The sequence below is a fragment of the Palaemon carinicauda genome, chromosome 20 (genome assembly GCF_036898095.1).
Source record: "Palaemon carinicauda isolate YSFRI2023 chromosome 20, ASM3689809v2, whole genome shotgun sequence".
NCBI classification, from domain to species: domain Eukaryota; kingdom Metazoa; phylum Arthropoda; class Malacostraca; order Decapoda; family Palaemonidae; genus Palaemon; species Palaemon carinicauda.
The window spans coordinates 54363225-54370724 of NC_090744.1; positions in this window are offsets into that span (position 1 = coordinate 54363225).

Sequence of the window (7500 nt, forward strand, 5' to 3'; positions counted from 1 at the left end):
CAACTGAGTCTTATCAAATGAATTTCCAGTAAAATGCTGAGTACTCCAAGGGAATGTGTTGTCACCTATGGTGTTTATCTTCCTCATTGTTTTTGTATAGCATAGAATAGTCGGAGATGGTGAACAAGGATTGGACTGTATTGGAGACATGGATTTAGCAGACCTAGAGCATGCTGATGATATTGTCCTTGTTAGCAAAAACCCAAATTATATGAAATTCCTGCTCACCAGTATGCATGAAATATCACAAGTGGTTGGGCTGAAGATAAATAGAAGAAAGACAGTGATGATGAGAACGGAGTATGCAAAGGAAGAATAAATATCATTGGAAGGAGAAAGGATTAATGAGGTAGAATCATTTAAGTATTTAGGAACTATGATCTCCAATACAGGGTACTTGGAATTAGAGTTTAGTGAAATATTGAAAAAAAAAAAAAATATCAGACAATGGCTAGGTTAAGCAAAATCTGGAAATCAAATTGCCTGAAATTACATATAAAAATCACATTATATATCAGTTTAGAGAGATTGGTTTATAGGTAGTAGGTTGGCCAGGCACCAGCTGCCCGTTGAGATACTACCACTCGAGAGTTATGGGGTCCTTTGACTGGCTAGAAAGTTCTCCATTGAACCCTTTTCTCTGGTTACGGTCTTTCCCTTTGCCTACATATAATACTCCGAATAGTCTGACCTATTCTTTACAGATTCTCGTCTGTCCTCATACACTTGACAACACTGAGATTACCTAACAATTCTCCTTCACCCAAGGGGTTCACGACTGCACTGTAAGTGTTCAGTTGCTACTTTCCTCTTGGTAAGGGTACAAGAGTTTTTATTTATGGTAAGCTGCTCTTCTAGGAGAAGGACACTCTAAAATCAAACCATTGTTCTCTAGTCTTGTGTAGTGCCATAGCCTCTTTAACATGGTATTCCACTTTCGTCGGTTAGGGTTCTCTTGCTTGAGGGTATATTTAGGCACAATAATCTATCTATTTTTTCCTCTTGTTTTGTTAAAGTTTTTATAGTCTATATAGGAAATATTTATCTTAATGTTGTTACTGTTCTTAAAATATCTTATTATTCATTGTTTCCTTTCCTTCCCTGTTGCGGCCCCCTGGCCTTATAGAATTTTGCTTTCAACTAGGGTTGTAGCTTAGCAAATAATAATAATAATAATAATAATAATAATAATAATAATAATAATAATAAATAATAATAATAATAATAATAATAATATGGACATGAGTCATGGTATGACAATGAAACAATCTCCAAACGATTTAGTAGATATGAGAACAAATCCCTAAGAAGAATATCGAAATTTAAATGGCCGGGCAAGATTAGAAATAATATTATAAGAGAGATTACTCGAATGCCATATGTGGATGAAATTATTGAGGAGGGGTAGATGGATATGTTTTGGACATGCTCTTCGCACTCCCCGAGAGAGATTAGTTCACCTAATGTTCAACTGGGCTCCAAAAGACACTAGCAGAGTTGGAACACCCAGGCCTACATGGCTGAGGACTATGCAGCGTGAAATAGCATATAATGAATGGGGAAGTATTGAATTAAAAGCTCAAGGTAGAGACGACTGGTGAAATGTAACCGAGTCCCTTTGTGTCATTAGGCTTAGGAGGAGATGATGATGGTGATGATTCGTCTTTTAGTTCTGTTTCCTAGGCACATTTGCTTTTCTCTAATTCTTAATTGAGACCTATGACCTTACAAAAACTAATTCTTTTGTCCTTCTGTTTCCATTAAAACAGGAAAAAATCCATCGGCTGAATATATATATATATATATATATACATATATATAATATATATATATATAGATATATATATATATATATATATATGTATATATATATATATATATGTGTGTGTGTGTCTGTGTGTGTGTGTTTGTGTGTATATATATATATATATATATATAAGTATATATATATATATATATATGCATATATATATATATATATATATATGTATATGTATATATACATACATATGCAAGGAACCACATACAAAAGTCAAAATATTTAATGAAGTGTGAAAGAAAATTTAGATGAAAACTATTCTGTGATTTTAAGTACAATAATTATTCTTTTATATTGGGATCTGGAAGAAAAAGGACGTAATAAAGGATCAAAATGACTAATTCTAATGATTAATGGTCGAATTGAACAAAGGACCTGATAAGGAATTAACTCTAAGATATTGTGTTTCTAAATACATGTTTGGTTGAACTTATTTCACGGTAAATTGTGATATATTTTCCAAATGTTGAACGTTTTCAATGTAACCGGTGGAAATTATATTAGATATGGTGCGATATCATCTGCTTGCCTCTGTGGGAATAACAATCGTCACTAGAGAGAGAGAGAGAGAGAGAGAGAGAGAGAGAGAGAGAGAGAGCACAAAAGTATAGGAATTCTCTTGAATGGGAAAGGGATTAAAGCACAACAAATTGAGGGATTCATATCTCACTTGCTTGACGGACACCAACCGCCACACCCATTCTTACTCGGTTAACTAAATTTATTAGACAATAAACAAAAGACCTACGAAAAAGTGCCTAATATAGAAAGATATTAAGAATAGACTAAAGAGAAAAACAAAGAAAAGAAAGGATATCTAGAAAAGGAATTATCAGAACTTTGTAATGTAGTGAGAGAGAGAGAGAGAGAGAGAGAGAGAGAGAGAGAGAGAGAGAAGCCTAAAAAAATTCGACTAAGTCAACAATTAAAAAGTGATTTAAAGGGATAATGGGATGTTTTCAGCGCTAGTCCCACAGCGATAGAACTACTACGGCATACAATGTTTACAGTGTATTTTATAATAACTTTGTTGTAAATTAACCATATTTTGAAACCAATGCAACCTTTTTTTTATAGAGATATGATATAGGAAAGGACAAAGTACTCAGGAATTTGGGATAATTCTAATGTTCATAAAAATTAAATACTTATATGGGACTACGAAAAAAAGATATTTGAATATATGGGAGTTTTAAAAATGGTGAGAAACAAGATTACTATAAAAGAAAATAATATAAATCAACAAAGAAATAGTTCCATATAATAGATAAAGAAGTAATTAATATGTTTAGAAAGGAGGGAACAATTTACTTCTGTTGAAGAAAATACTTGGAGATGTTTTAGAAAAAAATAATGTTGATATCCTAATATATGACATCGTCCAGTCTCAAGTACCAGGTGTTTCTTCCGTATTAGATCTGAATAGAAATAGATTAAATTTCCATCTGCTACATTACAATATATATTTGAACTGGAATATTAGGATAGGATATCTCTCCTTTCTAAATATCAAAAACATGAATCTGTGATGTATAAATTATGAGTGACGTCATTCCAAGACTAAAGAACTTCTGAATAAAATGAAAAGTAAAGAAAAGGGTATGTGTTTCGGTGAGTATTATGGCCATGACATGAAAATGCAAAGACTCGTGGCTTATAATACATATTTAATGCACACACACACTCGCATACACACGCAAACACATTCACACGAACACACATACGCACACACATACAAACACATAAAAATACATATATATATATATATATATATATATATATAATATATATATATATATATATATATATAAATATATATATATATATATATATACATATTACATATATATATATATATACAGTGGACCTCGGGTACGGCATCCCCAGCTTACATTTTTTTCACGTTATGATGTGGAGAACGAAGTTTTTTTGTCCCTTTGTTACAGCATTTTCCCCACCTTACGGGATCGAATCCCAAAATTCAAACTTGGCGGTCGGTGCGCGTATGACTGTTTGAGTCACTCGCCTCACACCATGTTCATACGTCACTGCATACGTCACGAAGATGATGGTCTGCTATTGGTTGGCATAACGGCATCACTAAGATGTCAATCTGCTATTGGCCGAAATCCGTCTCACAATGCCCAAGAGATATGCTGCCTCTCTCTTTGTTTGTTAATTGAGCTCTCAGTTCAAAATCTTTCGTGTGTTTCGTAAAGATTTGATCTCGTGTGAGTGCTTGCAATATCACCCTCCTGGCCTCGAGGCCAACATGCATCCGGACTTCTCCTTCATCAAGGTTCTCTATCTGCCACCGAACACCATCCCTCTCCTCCTGCATATGGACCAGCAAGTGATTGCCATCTTCAAGAAGCTTTTCACGAAGCATCAGTTCAGAAGATGCTTCAAAGTGACCGAAAGCACTCAACTCACCCTTCGTGAATTCTGGAAGGGGTATTTTGACATCGTTCAATGCCTGAAGATGATCGATGAAGCTTGGAATGAGGTTTCACGGCGCAACTTCATCTCCTTATGGAAGAAACTGTGGCCAGCTGTTGTGGTAGAATACGACTTCAAAGGTTTCAAACCCTCAACCGAAAATGAAGTCGTTGAGGATCCTGCCACTGAGGGTGATGTTGAGAAAATAATTTCAATGGGGGGTCCATGGGGCTTATTGTCGATGAGGCTGATGTCAATAACCTTATCGAGGAGCACAGGTAGGAGCTTACGACTGAAGACTTGAAGAAGTTGGAGGCAATGCAGTTGACCATCATTCAAGGGGAGCAGCACTCTAGTGGTGGTGAGGGCAGGGAGGAGACAAAAGAAATGACATCGGCAGAAATAAGGGAAGCTATCGGTTGGTATAAAAACCTTACAAGATTCATTAAAAAATAGAGACATCCAGAAAAACTTCATACAGGTCGTCTTATGGACACTGTCAATGACAGGTGCATGAGTCATTTTAGAAATATTTTGAGGAGTCATCAGAAACAGGCTTCTTTGGATAGATATTTCTCCAAAAGAGAAGTGTCAGAAAGCCAAGATGATATGAGTTATTCTAGTAAAAAAGCTAAAAAAGAGTAAAGCAAAGATGAATAAGTGCTACTATTTAAAATTAAGTTCCTGAAAAAAAATAAAAAAAAAATTCAGAGGACAAAAATAATATAAAAAATAGCATTTTTGATTTTCAGTGTTTAAAAGTAATAAATTTATTATTAAGTGTAACATAACTAGCTTTAATATATTTTTATATTTGCCGTCTTTTCCCCCCTCTGCCTCCAACCACAACCAGCTCAAGTCACGTCACTCCAAAGATAAATAAAATTTCCTTTTTTCTTTACAGTACTGTATATATTTTTTCATTTATAATGTAATTTAATTATATACTGTACATGTATACTATATATAAGTAGTACAGTACTTACTATACTATTTTATTACTAATTTCTAATATGTATATAAAATTTTGATTTTTTTACCTTGGGTATTACACGCATTAGCTTTTCTATTGCCCGCTATATGACATTTTCACCATACAATATTAACTCCTGAACGGATTAATGTCGTATGGCGGGGGTCTAGTGTTAATATATATATATACATATATATATATATATATATATACATATATATATATATATATATATACATATGTATATATATATATATATATATTTATATATATAGATATAGATATATATATATTTATACATATATATATATATATAAATATATATATATATATATATATATGTACAGATATATATAATTATATATATATAAATATATATATATATATATATATATATGTACAGATATATATAATTATATATATATATATATATATATACACATATATATATATATACAGTGGACCTCGGGGTACGGCATCCCCAGCTTACATTTTTTTCACGTTATGATGTGGAGAACGAAGTTTTTTTGTCCCTTTGTTACAGCATTTTCCCCACCTTACGGGATCGAATCCCAAAATTCAAACTTGGCGGTCGGTGCGCGTATGACTTTTTGAGTCACTCGCCTCACACCATGTTCATACGTCACTGCATACGTCACGAAGATGATGGTCTGCTATTGGTTGGCATAACGGCATCACTAAGATGTCAATCTACTATTGGCCGAAATCCGTCTCACAATGCCCAAGAGATATGCTGTCTCTCTCTTTGTTTGTTAATCGAGCTCTCAGTTCAGAATCTTTCGTGTGTTTCGTAAAGATTTGATCTCGTGTGAGTGCTTGCAATTTCGTTCTTTTTTGTGCATTATAGTGCTTAATTCCAGCTTTAATTCATTAGCCATGGGTCCCAGGATTACTAGTGATGTTAAAGGGAGAAGTATGAAGATGATTACTATGAAAACGAAGCTGGGGATAATAAAAAAATACGAAAAAGGTACAATTATCAAGAACAAGGAAGCCATAAAAGCAAGTAATTCTTCTAAAGCCCTGACTGTCATTGCCAGTGGAAGGACCTCAATTAACGACGAGATGGAGAGACTTTTTTCTACTATGGATTAAAGAGAAGGGAATCACTAGGGATACACTTACGCAATCGGTAATTTTGCGCAAGGTGAGCGACATCTTCGTCAAAGAAACCTTGCAGAAAGGCCTCCCAGAGTTCAAAACTTCTCTTGGGTGGTTTGATCGTGTAGGAAAAGGACTAGTATTCGTTCAGTCGTCAGGCATAGAGAGGTGGCCAGTTTTGACAAGAAAGTAGAAGATGAATTCCTCAAGAAGTTTGAGGAATTAATTTCCAGAGAAGGCTACATTCCTCAGCAAGTGTTTAACTGTAACGAAACTGGCCTTTTCTGGAAGAAAATGCCCCGTTATACATATATCACATCAAAAGAAAAGAAACTTCCTCACCATAAACCGATGTAGGACAGACTTACCCTTGCATTTTGTGCAAATACCAGTCAGGACTTAAAAAAATAAGACCCTACTGGTATACCACTCAGAGAACCCTCGTGCCTTCAAGGCATACAATATCTTGAATGATAGGCTCTCAGTATTCTGGAGGTCTAATGGCAAGGCCTTGGTCACGAGGACCATATTTATTGAGTGTGTATATGTCTGCTTCGGTCCGGTTGTCAAGAATTTTCTACAAGAGAAAAATCTTCCTCTAAAACATCTCCTGGTATTGGACAATGCCCTATTCACCCTCCTGGCCTCGAGGCCAACATGCATCCGGACTTCTCCTTCATCAAGGTTCTTTATCTGCCACCTAACACCATCCCTCTCCTCCTGCATATGAACCAGCAAGTGATTGCCATCTTCAAGAAGCTTTACACGAAGCATCAGTTCAGAAGATGTTTCAAAGTGACCGAAAGCACTCAACTCACCCTTCGTGAATTCTGGAAGGGGCATTTTGACATCGTTCAATGCCTGAAGATGATCGATGAAGCTTGGAATGAGGTTTCACGGCGCAACTTCATCTCCTTATGGAAGAAACTGTGGCCAGCTGTTGTGGCAGAATACGACTTCAAAGGTTTCAAACCCTCAACCGAAAATGAAGTCGTTGAGGATCCTGCCCCTGAGGGTGATGTTGAGGAAATAATTTCAATGGGGGGTCCATGGGGCTTATTGTCGATGAGGCTGATGTCAATAACCTTATCGAGGAGCACAGGTAGGAGCTTACGACTGGAGACTTGAAGAAGTTGGAGGCAATGCA